The following is an 18,779-nucleotide window of genomic DNA, read 5'->3' as shown; positions in this document are numbered from 1 at the left end:
CTTTATTCTGCTCTGCGGTAGTTATTTCCACTATTTTATCTTCCAGGTCACTTATCCGTTCTTCTGCCTCAGTTATTCTGCTATTGATTCCTTCTAGAGAACTTTTAATTTCATTTACTGTGTTGTTCATCATTGTTTGTTTGCTCTTTGGTTCTTCTAGGTCCTTGTTAAACGTTTCTTGAATTTTCCCCATTCTATTCCCAAGATTTTGGATCATCTTTACTATCATTATTCTGAATTCTTTTTCAGGTAGACTGCCTATTTACTCTTCATTTGTTTGGTCTGGTGGATTTTTACCTTGTTCCTTCATCTGCTGTGTGTTTCTCTGTCTTCTCATTTTGCTTAACTTACTGTGTTTGGGGGTCTCCTTTTTGCAGGCTGCAGGTTCGTAGTTCCTGTTGTTTTTGGTGTCTGCACCCAGTGGCTAAGGTTGGTTCAGTGGGTTGTGTAGGCTTCCTGGTGGAGGGAAGTAGTGCCTGTATTCTGATGGATGAGGCTGTATCTTGTCTTTCTGGTCAGCAGGACTGCGTCCGGTGGTGTGTTTTGGGGTGTCTGTGACCTTATTATGATTTTAGGCAACCTCTCTGCTAATGGGTGGGGTTGTGTTCCTGTCTTTCTACTTGTCTGGCATAAGGTGTCCAGCACTGTAGCTTGCTGGTCCTTGAGTGGAGCTGGGTCTTAGCGTTGAGATGGTGATCTCTGGGAGAGATTTTGCCTTTTGATATTACTTGAGCCAGGAGGTCTCTGGTGGACCAATGTCCTGAACTTGGCTCTCCCACCTCAGAGGCACAGGCCTGACACCCGGCCAGAGCACCAAGACCTTGTCAGCCACATGGCTCATAAGAAAAGGGAGAAAAAAAGAAAGAAAGACAGAAAAAGAAAATATAGTTATTAAAATAAAAAATTATTAAAAATTAAAAAGTAATAAAAAAAAAGAAGAGGGCAACCAAACAAATCCACCAATGATAACTGTAAGGCCAACTGGTCCGAGGCAGGGGAACGCAATCAGATACACAGGTTGCATCAGACCGAAACTTTCCGGACCACCCAGTTCCAGAAACTGACCTGGAGACTTTCCACCCGGCCCAGCCTTCCCGCCTTTTGAGGGGTGGGACTAACGGTCCCAAGACTGATGCAACCGGCACCGGATATTGCCACGATACCCGAAGAGACCACCAAATAAGGAATAACCTGCGCCCTCCCAGATTCACCACACCCCTTTCCCTTCTTCCCCTATAAATTTTGTTCGCGCCCACACCCGGGTGCGACTTCTCTGGCCCCTTTTTCTCGGACCGGTGAACCTCGCCTGGGAGCGTTCCCAAATAAAGCTTGTTTAAGCTCTCCTCCGTTTCTTGGTGCCGTTCCTTACAATAACAAGCGCTAAAAACTGTACTAAAAAAAAAAAAAGACAGAACCCTAGGACATATGGTAAAAGCAAAGCTATACAGACAAAATCACACAGAGAAGCATACACATACACACTCAGAAAAAGAGAAAAAGGAAAAATATATATATCTTTTGGGAAGTCTGAGGTCTTCCACCAGCGTTTAGTAGGTGTTCTGTAGGAGTTGTTCCACATGTAGGTATATTTCTTATGTATTTGTGGGGAGGAAGGTCATCTCCACGTCTTACTCCTCTGCCATCTTGAAGATCTCCAATCTCTCCTGTGAGTTTAAAAAATCATTTGGAGTGGACTATAGAATCATAGAACCAAAGGGAGGCGTAAGAGAATTAACCACCTTTTTTTTGGACTATCAATCATGCTCAGGTGCACATTATCTCATTTAATTTCACAGCAACTTTGTTAGCTATTATCTCCAGAGTTGCACAGCTCGTTTGTAAAATAATAACTAAAAAGAAAAGGTAGAGCAAGGATTCAACTCTGAGTCTGATACACCAATGGTTCCCAAACCTGGGGTGTGCTAAGAATTGACTGGAAGGAACCTTTAAAATAATAGATGCCACGCCCCCGCCCCTCCCCCCCGACCTACTAAAATGGAATCTCTACTGATGGAGGAAGGGAAGGGAGAGTTCCTGAAAAGAGAAAAAAATTTTAAAGTTCTTAAACTGATTTTGCAGAGCCAGATTTGGAACCACGGCCTTACTCTATGCTGCCTGACCAAGCCGGGGTTCCTAAACCAGGTGTCAGGCTTCAAGATAACCTTGCAACTTGCTTCAAGATAACCTTGCAAACTCAAACTCCAAAATTCCTCATTACACTGTCTTGGCCCTAAACGCCTGCTCTTTTCAAAATCAAGACTACCAAGACTCTAAAATGCCACGGGAAGGAGAGTGGCACTTTCCTGTGTACGGAGTACTGGGGGTGGGGGGGGGGTGGAATGCAGCCAACCTCAGACTGGCTGACACTAGGCCAAAACGAGCTGAAGCTAATAAACTTTGAAGACCAACCACGAAGGGAATTTTTTGTTTCCTTTAATCCATCACGGGGACCTACTAATTGCACCCCACAGCTGCAACTGATCAAGGATGGGGGCCACGTGACCAGGCGCCCTCCACGCCGAAGTCTTCCGCTCTGGTTCGGCTATTAGCCCAAGAGGGACTGGAGGGAAAGCCGGAGCTTTTTATCAAGACTACGCGAGAGAGGGGAGCTCCCCAGGAATCTGAGCCGAGGACGGGGGACAGGACTCCAGCTCGAACGCAGACTCCCCCCGATATAAGAAGGCGGGGAATGCAAAATGGAGAGCAGGTGCGGTTCTGGAAGGCCATAGAGTTGACCCTAGTAGCGCTCTTCCCAAACTCTCACAATTTCTCAGGCGTCCCGCCCCTCAGCGGCCGGCCCTCCGGTTTCCGAGGCGTCGCGCCGGAAGTGACCTCATGGCGGCGGCGTGGGGTCGCGGACGCTTCCGGCGGCGGCCGCGGCTGTCGGGGTGGATGTGGAGAAGCCCCGTGGTCTCTGGGTCCTGCGGTGTTTCAGGGCCGTGTTGGTGTGGTGTGCGTAGGAGGCGCAGGCCCGGCGGCGTGGAGGTGGGAGCGAGGGGCAGGCGGGTGACTAGTGGGCGCTCGTGGGAGGGGGCTTCCGGGGTTGCCAGAAGGGTTTGCTTTTAGGCTTCGTGGTTCCAGGCCTTGCAGACCTTTTTAGAGGCGGGCACGAGCTGGGGACCGCTTCGGGTGCGCAGGGGCCCCATTACTAAGGCTTGCCTCCGGGGTATGGTTTGAGGTGGGAGGCCGAGCGGAGCGGGATTTTAAATAGTAGAGGAATTGTGGGAGGTGTGAGGCATTAGCCGCCTAGCCTCTTAGTTTAGCCTTGCTGATGGTTCCTGCAGCCCGCCCACTCATTGCTCCCTGCTTCAGTTTTCTTTTGCACAATGAAGTACGGTGGCAAGGAAGAGCGCGAGTGCCACATCCATGACTGATAGCTGGAGGACAGAGGTGAACTGGACTCTGAGAGGGAAGGGTGGCTGAGAAATAATGATACCTGCTAGGGTGCAGCTTCTGCTGAATCCTGGGGACTTCCCCTTGATTGTTTACTGCAGTTCGTGTTAAGTCTTAGCTTCTTATTATCGGTAGTCTTTGTGCGATATTAGTTGACTTGATCAGTAATTGACTTGTTGAATGGTTCAAGTTCAAGTGTTTTGGTGTGTGGGAGGCATAGTCTTCACCTGCTTGGCCAGGTGGTTGTCAGTAAACCTCCCAATTCTGGAACTAGGAGTCTTAACAGTCCTCTCCTGTGGTTACAGGTGAGGAACTCGAGACCCAGAATGGTTTTTGTTCTCTTCCCTAGCCACAGGCTAAACTGATTTCAGTCTGCGATCTGTCTCAATCCCATCAAAACGTAAGTGACTGTCCCTGAGCAGGTCACTGTTTCAACTGGAAACCTCAGATGGATTCTAGGCTTTTTTTTATGAATGGCAGATAAAGGGTACTGAACACAGAATTCCTATATTTTGGTTTCTCTGTATAAAACGGAGATGGTTACAAATAACATAACAAAAAAATTTTTTTTTGAATTTTATTTTATACACCAGGTTCTTATTAGTTATCTATTTTATACATATTAGTGTATGTATGTCAATCCCAATCTCCCAGTTCATCCCCCCCCACCCAATAACATAACTTTTTAATTGCTAAGAAGTTTCTGGTGGAGCTTTCTTGAGGGGTCAGGGCTGTGGGACTAGCAGAGTATCTCGCAAACTTTTTGACCTGTGACCCACAGTTAATGTATTTTACATGCTGACCCTGTGTGACCCCTGCATGCACAGAGTGTGTACACACACAGGAAACAAAAGTTTACCCTTTCTATATACGATGCCCTCTGACATTTTCTATTTCATTAAAAGAAAAAAAAAGTTGATTGCAACTCACTAAATTGACTCTGACCTGTAATGGGTCTGACTTCTAAAGACCTGTAGTTTGAAAAACATTGGACTAGAAAATGTTTAATTAAGATTCTTGAGATTCCTGAGATTCTGTAAGTAATGCAAGGTGGAAAATATATCATTTTTCTCTTCTTATCAACCAGAGGAGCAGGGTTACTAGAGTTCTTCACCAGAACAACAGGACAGGACATTCATATCGGTATCTCAAAGGAGGGCAGTATCCATAGTGATAATGTGTCCGAATTTTGGCAAGGTGTTTGAGTCTTTTCCGATGACCTGGTGGGTGAGATGGGGGGGCATTTGCCATATAGTGGTAAAATTAGATGACATCATGACTTTGAGCATCTATGTCTGTAGGGATTTGATTTGTGGGCACAACTTACAGCTGGGATTTTGGTGATCAGTGTTGAGGCTCTGTCACTTTCTTTATACACAGTGTGTATTTGAAGGCTTATCTAGAGAGTGTGCTTATCAATTTGTTGCCTTTATGAAGTGAAGAGAGAAAGTATCATCTGGGTATTCTCAAGATTTGCCCAGTGCAGTCTAATGAAATGGAAGGGTCATCAGAAATTTAAGTAGTTTAAATATTTAATTTTAAATAGTTTAGGATGTAAATTATTTTTTTTTCTTTTTAAAACTTATTTATTTATGGCTGCGTTGGGTCTTTGTTGCTGTGCATGGGCTTTCTCTAGTTGTGGCGAGTGGGGGCTACTCTTCGTTGTGGTGTGTGGGCTTCTCATTGTGGGGGCTTCTCATTGTGGTGGCTTCTCATTGTGGAGCATGGGCTCTAGGCACGCGGGCTTCAGTAGTTATGACACATGGACTCAGTAGTTGCGGCTTGCAGGCTCTAGAGTGCAGGCTCAGTAGTTGTGGCGTACAGGCTTAGTGCTCTGTGGCATGTGGGATCTTCCCGGACCAGGGATCGAACCCAGCATTGGCAGGCAGATTCTTAACCACTGCACCACCAGTGAAGTCCCTAGGATGTAATTTCTGACAGGTTGTAAATATTGACTTTTTAAAAATAAATACAAAGTTTCTAAATGTAATAGCAAGTTGATGTTTTTAAAATATACAGATATATTTATTTTTTTAAAATATTTATTTATTTGGCTGTGCTGGGTCTTAGTTGCGGCACGCAGGATCTTCATTGCGGCATGCATGATCTTTAGTTGTGGCATGTGGACTCTTGGTTGTGGCATGCGGGATCTAGTTCCCTGACCAGGGATCAAACCCGGGCCCCCTGCATTGGGAGCGTGGAGTCTTAACCACAAGACCACCAGGGAAGTCCTCAGATAACCTTTTTTTATATTAAAAAAGCCCTCTAGGATATGGATATGTATAAATGGTGTCTTACATTACTTGATTTTCAGATGTTAAGCCAATCTTGTGTTCCTGGAATGAATCCCATTGAGTCGTGGTGTATAATACTTTTTATATGTTGCTGAATTCAATTTGCTAGTATTAAGAATTTTTGTTGCATAGCACAGGGATATCAACTCGGTGCTTTGTGACCTCCTGGAGGGGTGGGATAGGGAGGGTGGGAGGGAGGAAGATGCAAGACGGAAAAGATATGGGAACATATGTATATGTATAACGGATTCACTTTGTTATAAAGCAGAAACTAACACACCATTGTAAAGCAATTATACCCCAATAAAGATGTTAAAAAAAAAAAGAATTTTTGTGAACATCTCTATGTTCATGAGGGATATTGGTCTGAAGTTTCCTTTTCTTATGATATCTTTGGCTGGCCTTAGTATTAGAGTAAAATTACCCTCATAAAGTGAGTTGGGCAATGTTCCTCTTCTTCTATTTTCTAAAAGAGTTTATGTAGAATTGTTAATTATTTATTTCTATGTGTTTTATAGAATTTACCAGTGAAGTCCTCTGGGCCTGGGCTTTTCTTTGTAGGAAGATTTGGAATTACTAAATCAGTGTTTTTACTTGGTATAGGTCTATCCGGATTTTCTATTACTTTTTGAGTCAGTTTTGGTAATTATATCCTTCTGGGAATGTCCATTTCATATTTTTCCTTTTCCTTTTTGAACTTGTATCCATTCTATTTATCCCACAGAATTTTATCCTAAAACAGGAGTCAGCAAAGTTTTTCTGCAAAGGACCTGGTGGTAGGCTTTGTGGGCCATGTGGTCTCTGTCAGTACTGCTAAGTTCTCCCATTGTAGTGCAAAAACAGCCACAGACCATAAGCAAACAGCTGTGTGGGGTTGTGTTCCAATACAACTTTATTGGTAGTGGGCCAGATTTGGTACGTGGGCCGTAGTTTTCTGACCCCTGTTTTAAAATAATAAATTTTATGCCTGAAAACCTTATTTGATAATCCAGTTATCTAGGCAGATCAGGTTTATGAAAGAGTAAGGTGGAAATGGATTCCCTTGCTTGCATATCTTTGTATACCCCTAAGGATATGTGTATTCCAATTTGTAGTTTTGTTCAGGTGTGATGGGAGGGGCCCTCACAGTATGATTTTCTAGGACCATAACTCGAATCCCCTATCTGGCCAGTATTCTTTCTGTGAAAAGGAGGTATCTGAGGGACTTCCCTTGGTGGTCCAGTGGTTAAGACTCTGCGCTTCCACTGCAGGGGGCACAGGTTTGATCCCTGGTCAGGGAACTAAGATGCTGCATGCTGCGCCGCCCCCCCCAAAAAAACAGAGACATTTGAAATAAAATTTGTTGTATCGTAGAAATTGTATAGATTATTTCATTTAATCTTCACAATGGTTCTGTGAGGTGGTGGTATAATTGGCATACAGTTGACGCTTGAACTATTGGGCCACCAACCCTCTGCAAAGTTGAAAATTCGAGTATAATCTATAGTTGGCCCTCCATATACCTGGTTCTTCTGTATCTGCGGTTCTGCATCTCAGATTCAACCAACCGCCCATTGTGTAGTACTGTAGTATTTAGTAAAGAAAATTGGCGTTTAAGTGGCCTTGTGCCATTCAAGCCCATGTTGTTCAGGGTCAACTGTAATTCCCATTTTATAGTTGAGACGATTGAGACTCAGATTAGGATAATTTGCTTGTAATTCTGGCCTGTAATGTCCGACTTCAGAAGTCCGTGCCCTTTTCACTATGTTGCCTTTTGTGGAAGATAGGGGCCTAGTACTAGGGTTGTAGTAGATGTTTTCTTTTAAGATCTCTGCCATTCCCAAGCTTTTGATTCTACAAACACCTTTCTACATAGATGTGTGGAAAAATACCTAGTTTTTCAGAAATCCGTAACTAACCACTCATCCGTAACTGTTGATTTAATTGTCCTTAGCAGACCAAGGGATTGCTTCTTGGATCTGAGTGCTGTGAGTTCTGTGTGATATGGCAGATGAGATGGAAGTTTGTAGGTCTGTTATTGGCAAGTTGTCTTCGAATCATTTTGGCAACTACCTCAGTTGCATAATGGGTGGAAGACCGTTTAGGTCTACCTGACCTATGTTATCTAAAGGCTTCTTACAGGAGAAATGATTCAGTAAAGTCTCATAGTGTGGCATTCGGTAGTCTGGAAATCCTGATAGCATTTGAGCAAAATCATCCCATATCTACTTCTGTGTGTGGTATGCCCAGCATAAATGGGTACATTTGTCCACCACAAAGACATATACAAAAATGTTTAATTTTTTATTCATAATGGCCCCCAAACTGGAAATAATCCAACTGTCTCTCAGCAGTAGAATGGATAAATATACTGAGGCATAGTTATATAATAGAATACTACATGGTGATGAATCTCACAGATGTAATATTGAGCAAAAGAATCCAGACACTTTAAAAGAGAACCTTTATGATTCCATTTGTATGAAGTTCAAAAACAGGCTAAATGAATCTTTTGTGGTAGATATCAGAATAATGGCTGCCTTTGTGGGAACACAGTGGAATCTTCTGGAGTGTTCAAAATATTGTGTCTTGATTGAGTGGTGGTTATTTGGGTAAATTAATGTGTAAAAATTCATTGAGCTGTAAACTTAAAATATGTAGACTTACTATCTGTGTAATACCATGATAGAAAAGTAGAAGATAAAAAACAAAGATTGGTCTGCTTGGGAATTCCCTGGTGGTCCAGTGGTTAGGACTCTGCACTTTAACTGCTGAGGGCGAGGGTTCGATCACTGGTCCGGTCACTAAAAATCCGCAAGCCACGCAGTGTGTCCAAAAAAAAGAAAAAGATTGGTCTGTTTGTAGCTCCTAGATCATCTTCAGTGGTAGCTCTTCTTTTGACATGAAGGTGTTAGCCCTGTAATTGATGAAGCCTCCTCGCTTAGTGTGTTCATCTGATTAGAAACCCAGATGTTGGCATTCCACTTGTTTTATTTATTTGTTTATTTATTCAATTAATTTTTGGCTGTGTTGGGTCTTCACTGCTGAATGCGGGCCTTCTCTAGCTGTGGCAAGCAGGGGCCACTCTTTGCTGCGGTGTGCGAGCTTCTCATTGCGGTGGCCTCTCCCGTTGTGGAGTATGGGCTCTAAGCACGCAAGCTCAGTAGTTGTGGCGCACGGGCCTAGTAGCTCCGTGGCACGTGGGATCTTCCCATACCAGGGCTCAAACCTGTGTCCCCTGTGTTGGCAGGCGGATTCCCAACCACTGCGCCACCAGGGAAGCCCCTCCACTTGTTTTAGATTTACTGTTTTCATTTAATAAAGGAATTTTCTTTAAAACTATTAAAATTCTGTTTAGTTATTATTAACATAATATAAACTTGAATGTTTAATATCAGTGTCTTAAAGATATATGTTGAATGAAGAAGTAAAAAGTCTTTTCACATCTGATTAATTTCTGGTATTTCTAAAATTCTTATTACAGCTCTTCATTCTGCATCTATCTAAAATAAGCATCAGGGACTTCCCTGGCAGTCCAGTGGTTAAGAATCCGCACTTCCACTGCAGCGGGCACGGGTTTGATCCCTGGTGGGGGAACTAAGATCTGGCATGCTGTGAGGTGTGGCCAAAAAAAAGAAAAAGGCAAAAATAAAATAAGCATCAGAGTAGGATTATGATGGAGTATAAATGATAGGAAAGGAGCTCCGTACTTTTGTGACATTAAGTAGACAAAGGCCAATCAGTAAGGGGAAAATAAGCATAAAACGTGTTTTATGTGCCTTTTACCGTCATCAGTGTTGAAATTGTGTTGCATTAGAAGTTCACCTGATCTCTTAAATTCTTTGAGATATATTGATAGCTGTTGCAACTCAGTGATGGGTATGTGGGGATCATTATGCTGTTCTGTCTATGTTTGGATATGTTTGAAATTTTCTATAATAAAATGTAAAAAAAAATCTATGGATGAGCCTGCTAATGCATTGTTTCTTTTATTTTCTGTTCTGTCAGCACAGTTTTGTGGTACTTGCTCAGTTAAATACTACAGAACTACCTGAGTTTGTCTTTAGGTTTTTGTATTTCTAATGAGACATACTTTTTTTTTAACCACAGGAGTGCCTTTTTTGCTCCTTTAAATATATATATATATATATATATATAGCTATTTTTCCTTTTTTAGACTCTGTTTTATGTAGGTATATTTCTGAAATTAATATTTGAAAACTGTTTAAAACGCTATTCTATTTCTTTTCTATTTTTCATGGGAAACACTAAGCCAGTGTTTCATTTTATACTTAGTGTTGTATGTTATGTTTATATACTCATCTGCTGTTTGCTGACTTCCTTCTGTGTGTAGGTCAGTGTTAGATTTCATATCTTACATAGGATTTTGCATAGGATATGCTTAGGGATATTGTATTTTTAGAACCATTTCCAAGGAGAGCCAAGGCATTTAAATCTAGAGTATTTAGATACTCTAGATTTTGAGTGATTAACCTCTGTCAGATTTATTATATCTAATTCATTCATTCATTGGATTAATATTTATTGAGTTCCTCTTCCATTCTAGGCAGAACAAAACAGACAAGGTCCCTTGCCCTGGTGGAGCTTACATTCTAGTGGGGTAACACATGCAACATAAACAAATAAGATAATTCATATGGTGAGTCATTTTGGAATCATAACAGAAAGTGTTGGAGAGTGATGGGGAGTAGCTGCATTAAATTGGATAGCCAGGGAGGCCTCTTTGGGGTGGTGACATTTTAGCAGATACCAGAAAGAAAAGATAGAACTAGCTGTTCACAGAGCTGGGGCAAGAGTGTTCTGAGAATACCTGGTGCAAAGTTTTGGAGGGAACAAACTTGATATGTTTGAGGAAGAGTAAGAAGGTTAGTGTGTCTGGAGAACAGGGGGAAGGGAGTGGTGAGAGATGAAGCTGTCTGTAGAGGTTAGCAGAAATCAGATCATGTAGGGCCTACAGTCCATGGAAAGGAAGTTATTAAGCAGAATCATGGCAAGTGATTTACATTTTAAAATTTGCTCTGGCTGCTTTGTAGAGAAAGAATTGGAGGGGCAGAAGTGGAAGCAGAGATACTAGTTAGAGGTTTCCTGTAATTACAAGATGATGGTGACTTGGACTAGGAAGGTGGTAGTGGAGCTGGAGAGAAATAGACCTATCTTTGAGGTGGTGACAATAGGATTTGTTGATGAATTGAAAGTATGGGATGAAGGACAAGAAAGGAATCAAGGATGGCTTCTGACTCTTTTTTATTTCTTTTTTTGCCTAAGCAGTGTAGTGGATATTGGTGCCATTTATTAAGATGGGAAAAGCTTGGGAAGGAACAAATTGGGGGATGTTGAGTGTGGGGCTAAAGAAATCAAAAATTCTATTTTGGGCATTTATGAGATGCCTGACAGACATCTTTGTAGGAACTGTCCAATGTGTGAGTTTTCATCTTTACGTTTATGGAAAACCTTGCTAGGAAGTTAATCTTATTGGAGGAATGGCTAAATATTCTGTGGCATTATATAGTGCTTATGTTGGCTACATATACTTTTCCTCCTTTTTCATTGAGATATGGTTTACATACAATAAAAATGCACAGACGTTAAATGCCCAATTCAGTGAGTTTTGATAGATGTGTACATCCTTGTAACTACTGCATCAGTAAAAACATAGAACATTTTCATTTCAGGAGGCACAGAAAGAGGCCTCTGTGACTTTTTCTAGTCAGTTTTCCACCCTATAGGCAAACACGTTTGATTTTTCTCACTATAAAGTAGTGCATCTTGTAGAAATTCTTATAAATAGACTCATATAAATGTATCTGTATGACTTCTTTCAGTTTTTGAAAATCATCTGTGTTGTAGCGTAAGTAATTTGTTCCTTTTTATTGTCCAGTAGTGTTCTGTTGTATAATTACACCATCATTGTTTCCTCTCTTCTCCTTGTTTCCAGTTTTCGGATATTGTGATAATGTACTTTGTACATGTGTGTACAAGTCTTTTTGTGAATATATGTTTTTATTTCTCCTGTGTAAATCCTAGGAATGAAGTTTTGGATCACAGGTGTGTGTTTAATATTGTAAAAAACTGCCAAACTTTTCCAAAGTGCTTGTATCATTTTACACGGTCAGCAGTGTAAGAGAGTTCCAGTTGCTTCACATTGTCATACACATTTGGTGCTTTCAATTTTGATCCATACTAGTGGGTGTAGTATCCTCTGTTGGTTTTTTCCCAATTTAATTTTTTTTTATTGTGGTGAAGTATACATAAAATTTATCATTTTAACCATTTTTAAGTGTACAGTTCAGTGACATTAGGTGCACTCACATTGTTATGCAACCATCACCATCATCTGTCTCTAGAACTTTTTCATCATACCTAACTGAAACTCTGTTCCCATTAAATAGTAACACCCCGTTTCCTGCTCCCCCAACCCCTGGCAAACACTGTTCTACTTTCTGTCTCTGTGAGTTTGACTATTCTAAATTCTTCATAAAAGTGGAATCATACAAGATTTGTCCTTTTGTGTCTTATTTCACTTAGTATAATGTCTTCAAGGTTTATCTGTGTTGTAACATATATCAGAACTAACTTCCTTTTTGAGACTGAATGATATTCCATTTTACGTGTATAGCGTGTTTTGTTTATCCATTCGTCCATCATGGATGTTTGGGTTGTCTCATGTGTGTGTGTGTGTGTGTGTGTGTGTGTTTAATATTTATTTATTTGGCTGCACCAGGTCTTAGTTGTGGCACGCGGGATCTTCATTGCCACGTGCGGGATCTTTAGTTGTGGCTTACGGGATCTTTAGTTGCGGTGTGCGGGAGATCTAGTTTCCTGACCAGGGATCGAACCCAGGTCCCCTGCATTGGGAACACGGAATCTTAACCACTGGACCAGGGAAGTCCCTCATTGTATTTTAATTTACATTTCTCTGATAATTAATGATAATTGAACAGCTTTTCATATGTTTATTGGCTATTCATATAACTTCTTTTGCCTACTTTTAAAAATATGTGGTGTTTCCTTTTTATTCCTGATTTGTAAGCATTCCTTATATATTCTGGATACAAGTTCTTTATCAGATATATCTATTGTGAATATGTTCTCCTTGACTGTGACTTACCTTTTCTTTTTTTTCTTTTCTTGTTTTGGGGTGATTGTAACAGAAGAGGGCAGAAACATCTTTTTGCCATCATAAATTTGAGAGTTTTCTTGAAATGCTTGGCTGCCAGGGAGGTAGCCTTCATTGGAATGATTTTGAGATGGGGCTAGATTATATGGAATACCTTCCTAAATATTTTATTACAGTACCTTTGTTTTAAATTTATGACTGTCTTAACCCATCCAGAGAATGATTTGGTTTGGAAAAAAGTGGAAAATAATTTGGTTTGAAAAAAAGAGTTTTCTGCTCTGGAGTATTGCAATGAAAGCTAGGTGGCTTTACCTTTTGACTGACTGAGGCTCTATCCTGAGAAAATTATTTAAGACAAGCACTGAATGAAATTGATCATTGCTGCACTAACCATAATTGTGAAAAATGGAATTATCTAAATGCCTATTGAGAAAAAAACTGTGATATGTGAATGCAGTTTAATATGTACAGCATGCAAAATATGCCATTGTACTAAGAAGCTGCCTTTATGCCCTGGTTACAAGTATGTAAAATATCCATTATAATCTCTCTGTTGTAAATTCCCCATCTGTAAAATGGGATAGTAAGGTAGCTGCCTCATAGGGTTGTCATGATGATTGAAGGAGAGAATGCCCCTAAAGTTTTAGCTCGTTCCTGAGACATAGTAAGTGTGCAATAAATGCTAGCTGCTGCTGCTGTTACACAATATGATGGTATGTGTATAAAGGCTGTGGGATTATGTGTGTTCCATTCACCTTTTGTTTTCTTAATGGTGATTCCCCCCCCTTTCTGTTACCTACTATATTAAATCATCACCAAATTTAAACCATCACCTATATAGGTTTTGAATCTGTCATCTTCTTTCCATCTTCATTGCTTCTGCTTATGCCAGCTTACCACCATCTCTTAAATGGGCTGCTCTAGTTGCCTCCCAGCTGCATCTTTTTTATACCTCTTCCAACTTGTATTCTTTAATGATGACTTTTGATGAGCAAGACTTTAAAATTGTGATGAAATCTGATTCATCAGATTTTTTCTTTTATGATTAGTACTTATTTGTGTTTTGGCTAAAGAAATCTTTCTCTGCCCTAAGGTCACTAAAATATTCTATTTTTTTGTTTTCCCAGTAGCTTTAGTTTTATGTTTAGATAGTTTATTTCAAATTAATTTTTTTGTATCTATGTGGGATAAGACTAGACCGTTATTTTTTTCTCATATATATCCAGTTGTTCTAGCACCATTTACTGAAAAATACTTTTTGATTTTTCCATTGATTTATCTTGGTACCTTGATCAGAAGTCAGTTGACCATGTGTGTGTAGGTCTATTTCTGGACTCTGTTCTGTTGATCTAGTTGTCTATCCTCGCACCAATACCACACTGATTTTCTATAGCTTTATAGTAAAACTTGAAAGAAGATAGTGTAAAACAACTACCTCTGTTTTTCTTTTATATGATTATTTTGGCTACTCTAAGTATTTTGCATTTCCATATAGATTTTAGGACCAGTTTTTCAGTTTCTCCAAAAAGGCCAGCTGGGATTTTTATTAATATTTGTATTTGATCCACAGATCAACTTGGGGAGAATTGACAACTTTAAGCTCTTCAGTCTGTGAATGTGGTACATCTCTCCATTTATTTAGATCTTCTTTTAATTTTTCTCAGCAGTCTTTCAGTTTTTATCATAGAGGTCCTGCCCATTTTTCATTAGATTTATTCCTAAGTATTTTGGTTTTTAATACTATTATAAATAGTATTTTAAAATTTCATTTTCAGTTGTTTGTTGCTATTATATAAAATACCGTTGTTTATTTTATATTGAGCATGTATCCTGTGATCTTGCTAAAGTCATACTAGTAGGATTTTGGGGGGGGGTACATTCCTTAGGGTTTTCTACATGCACAGTCAATAATACAGCTTACAAATAAAGATAACTTTACATCTTCCTTTCCAATATTTATGCTTTTTATTTCTTTTTCTTTTTTTATTTCACTGGCTAGGACCTAAATATAGTGTTGAATAAGAAGCAGAAGTGGCGAGACTGGACATTCTTGCCTTGTCCCAGTCTTGCGGGGGAAAGAATTCATTGTTTCACCATTAGTATGATGTTAGCTTTAATTGTTTTGTAGATGCCACTGCCCCTTTTTTATATCATGGATGGATGTTGAATTTTGTCAGATTATCTTTCTACATGTATTGACATGACCATCCATGATTTCCCATTTACTTTGTTAATGTGGTAGAAGACGCTGATATTTTAAAAAATTGACCTTTTTATTTGAGGTAACTGTAGATTCATATGCACTTGTAAGAAATAATAGAAATTCCATATACCCTACCTGTTTTTCCCCATTGGTGACGTCTTGCAAAACTATAGTACAATATCACTACCAGGATATTGACATTGATATGGTCAAATATAGAATGTTTCCATTACTACAAGGATCCCTCATGTTGCTCATTTATAGTCATCCCTGTTTTCTTCCTGCCTCTCAGCACTTCCCTAACCCCTGGGAACCACTAATCTCTTCTCCATTTCTATAGTTTGTTCTTTCAAGAATATTACACAAATGGAATCATACAGGATGTAATCTTTTGGGGTTGGCTTTATTTCACTTTTTCTCCCTGCCATGAATATACCACAGTTTGTTTCACTATTCACACATGGAAGGTCATCTAGGCTGTTCCAGTTTGAGGCTTTAGGAGTAAACCTGATATGAACATTCATGTACAGGTTTTCATGTGAACCTAAGTCTTCCTTTCTCTGAGATAAATGACCAGTCGTGCAGTTGCTGGGTCACGTAGGAGTTGCATGTTTAGATTTTTTTATAAATTGCCAAATTGTTTTCCAGAATGGCTGCACCATTTAGTAGTCCTGTCAGCAATGTGTGAGTGTATGAGTAAACCAGTTTTTCCACATCCTTGCTCGCACTTGGTGGTACTGTTTTTCATTTTAGCCATTCTGGTGGATATGTAGTGATATCTCATTGTGGTTTTAGTTTATATTTCCCTAATGGTTAATGATGTTGAATATCTTTTCATGTATTTATTTACCATCCATATATCTTCTTTGTTGAAACGTCATTTTGTGTCTTTTACCCATTATGGATTGGATTGTTTGGGGTTTTTTTTACCATTGAGTTTTGAGAGTTCTTTTTTTAAAAATGTTTATTTATTTATTTATTTGGCTGTGCCGGGTCTTAGTTGTGGCACACGGGGTCTTTGTTGCAGCATGCGGGATCTTTAGTTGCGGCATGCAGGATTTTTAGTTGTGGCATGTGGGATCTTTAGTTGCAGCATGAGGGATCTTTAGTTGCAGCATGCGAACTCTTAGTTGTGGCATGCGGGATCTAGTTCCCTGACTAGGGATCGAACCCGGGACCCCTGCATTGGGAACACGGAGTCTTAGCCACTGGACCACCAGGGAAGTCTTGAGAGTTCTTTATATATTCTAGATACTAGTCATTTGTCCTTGTCAGATAATGCAGTTTGCAAATATTTTCTGCCAGTCTGTAACTTGTCTTTTTTATCCTCCTAACAAGGATCCTCTTGCAGAGCAAAAGTTTTTAATTTTCAAGAAGTCCATCTGATCAGTTTCTCTTTTAATGGATCAAGTCTAAGAACTTTTTGCCTTACCCTAGATCCTGAAGGCTTCTCTTATGCTTTTCCTAAAAGTTTTATAGTTTGACATTTTACATTTAAGTCCATGACCCATTTTGAGTAAATGTATATATAAATTATGAGATTTAGGTCAGTGTTCATTTTCTACTGATGGATATCCATTTATTCCATCACCGTTCGTTTGTTTTAACAACAAAAGCAAGGTATAATTGTATTCTTTCACTGGAGGATATGAAACCTGATATAGTTATTAAACTAAGTATGTTATTTTATTTTAAAAAATATTTATGTTCTGCTGCTTGAGTCATCAAAGAAGATTGTCTTAATTCTCTTCTGTTGACTTAAAAAATTCTTGAATTTTTTTTTTTTTAATTTTTTGGCTGCATTGGGTCTTTGCTGTGTGAGGGCTTTCTCTAGTTGTGGCGAGTGGGGGCTACTCTTCGTTGCAGTCTGTGAGCTTCTCGTTGTGGTGGCTTCTCTTGTTGTGGAGCATGGGCTCTAGGTGCGTGAGCTCAGTAGTTGTAGCATGCGGGCTTCAGTAGTTGTGGCACGTGGGCTCAGTAGTTGCAGCGTCTGGGCTCTAGGGCTCACAGCCTTCAGTAGTTGTGGCGTGTGGGTTCAGTAGTTGTGGCTCACAGGCTCTAGAGCTCAGGCTCTAGCAGTTGTGGTGCACGGGCTTAGTTGCTCTGCCAGCTGTGGGATCTTCCCCCGTGTCATGTGGGATCTTCCCAGCCCAGGGATTGAACCCGTGTCCCCTGCATTGGCAGGTGGATTCTTAACCACTGCACCACCAGGGAAGTCCCTATTCTTGCTTTTTTTTTTTTTTTTTTTTGCGGTACACGGGCCTCTTGCTGTGGCCTCTCCCGTTGCAGAGCCCAGGCTCCGGACGCGCAGGCTCAGCGGCCATGGCTCATGGGCCCAGCCGCTCCGCGGCATGTGGGATCTTCCCAGACCGGGGCACAAACCCGTGTCCCCTGCATCGGCAGGCGGACTCTCAACCACTGCGCCATCAGGGAAGCCCTTGCCTTAATTTTTTATGACATTTCTGTTGCAACCCTTTTGTTTCTTTTCTCTTTTTTTGGCCACGTTGGGTCTTTGTTGCTGCACGCAGGCTTTCTCAGTTGCAGTGAGCGGGGGCTACTCTTCATTGTGGTGCACAGGCTTCTCACTGCGGTGGCTTCTCTTGTTGGGGAGTATGGGTTCTAGGCGCGTGGGCTTCAGTAGTTGTGGCTAATGGGCTCTAGAGTGCAGGCTCAGTAGTTGTGGCACATGGGCTCAGTAGCTCTGCAGCATGTGGGATCTTCCCAGACCGGGGCACAAACCCGTGTCCCCTTCATTGGCAGGCGGATTCTTAACCACTGCGCCACCAGGGAAGCCCAATCATTGGTTTTAAACCTTTCATCTTTTCTAATATAAGCATTTATATTAGAAATAGATAAATATATAAATTTCCCTTCAAACACTATTTTAAGTGCATCCCATAAATGTTGATACGTTAAATTTTCATTTTCATTGAGTTTGAACTGTTTTCTGTTTTTTGGCCACGTGGCATGGTGTACAGGATCTTAGTTCCCCGACAAGGGATCGAACCCACGCCCCCTGCAGTGGAAGCGCAGAGTCTTAACCACTGGACTGCCAGGGAAGTCCCGAATTTGAACTGTTTTCTAACTGCCCTTTTGATTTCTTCTTTGACCCATAGGTTATTTAGAAATGTCTTGCTTAATTTCCAGATATTTTGGGATATTTGAAATATCTTATTATCAACTTCCAATTTAATTCTGTTATGGACAAAGAGCATACTCTGTCTGATTTCAGTCCTTTGAAATGAATTGATACTAGTTTAAGGCCCAGCATGTGTTGGTGAACTTGAAAAGAATGTTATTCTGTAGTTAGGTGTAGTGTTCTCTAATGCCTTCAGTCAGCTTTTTAAAAAAAAAATTTTGTCCACAATTTTTCATTGTCATCAGCAAGAGGGTTAGTCTGATATGAGCTACTGTGACATTACCAACATTATTTTTTCATATATTATTTATTCTCTTTGAAAACATTCTGCTGGCAGATATATTAAAATATAATGTTATATGGGCTTCCCTGGTGGCACAGTGGTTGAGAGTCCGCCTGCCGATGCAGGGGACACGGGTTCGTGCCCCGGTCTGGGAAGATCCCACATGCCGCAGAGCTACTGAGCCCATGCGCCACAACTACTGAGCCTGCGCTGTAGAGCCCATTAGCCAGCCCATTAGCCAGCGGCCCATTGGCCACTGAGCCTGTGCGTCTGGAGCCTGTGCTCCGCAACGGGAGAGGCCACAACGGTGAGAGGGCCACGTACCGCAAAAAATAAATAAATAAATAAAT

The 18,779-nt window shown here is 40.7% G+C and overlaps 1 protein-coding gene across 4 annotated transcripts in view; it reads left to right on the top strand.

Moving 5' to 3' along the window:
- The first annotated feature begins 2,598 nt into the window (after positions 1-2,598).
- Positions 2,599-18,779, top strand: part of EDC3 (enhancer of mRNA decapping 3) — a 51,741-nt gene continuing 35,560 nt past the window's right edge. Inside the window, exons 1-2 of one of the 4 annotated variants that reach the window (XM_019949604.3) lie at positions 2,842-2,985; positions 3,699-3,793. The gene's annotated coding sequence lies outside the window, so the exon portion shown is untranslated. Of the gene's footprint in view, positions 2,708-2,828; positions 2,986-3,698; positions 3,794-18,779 lie in introns of those variants that run through there. The other 3 variants (XM_033851995.2, XM_073801246.1, XM_019949599.3) reach the window with 3 other exon arrangements.

This window comes from Tursiops truncatus, chromosome 2 (assembly GCF_011762595.2).
Source record: "Tursiops truncatus isolate mTurTru1 chromosome 2, mTurTru1.mat.Y, whole genome shotgun sequence".
Classification (NCBI taxonomy): Eukaryota; Metazoa; Chordata; class Mammalia; order Artiodactyla; family Delphinidae; genus Tursiops; species Tursiops truncatus.
Note: the sequence above shows the minus strand (reverse complement) of the source record. Positions and strands in the feature narration are given on the sequence as shown.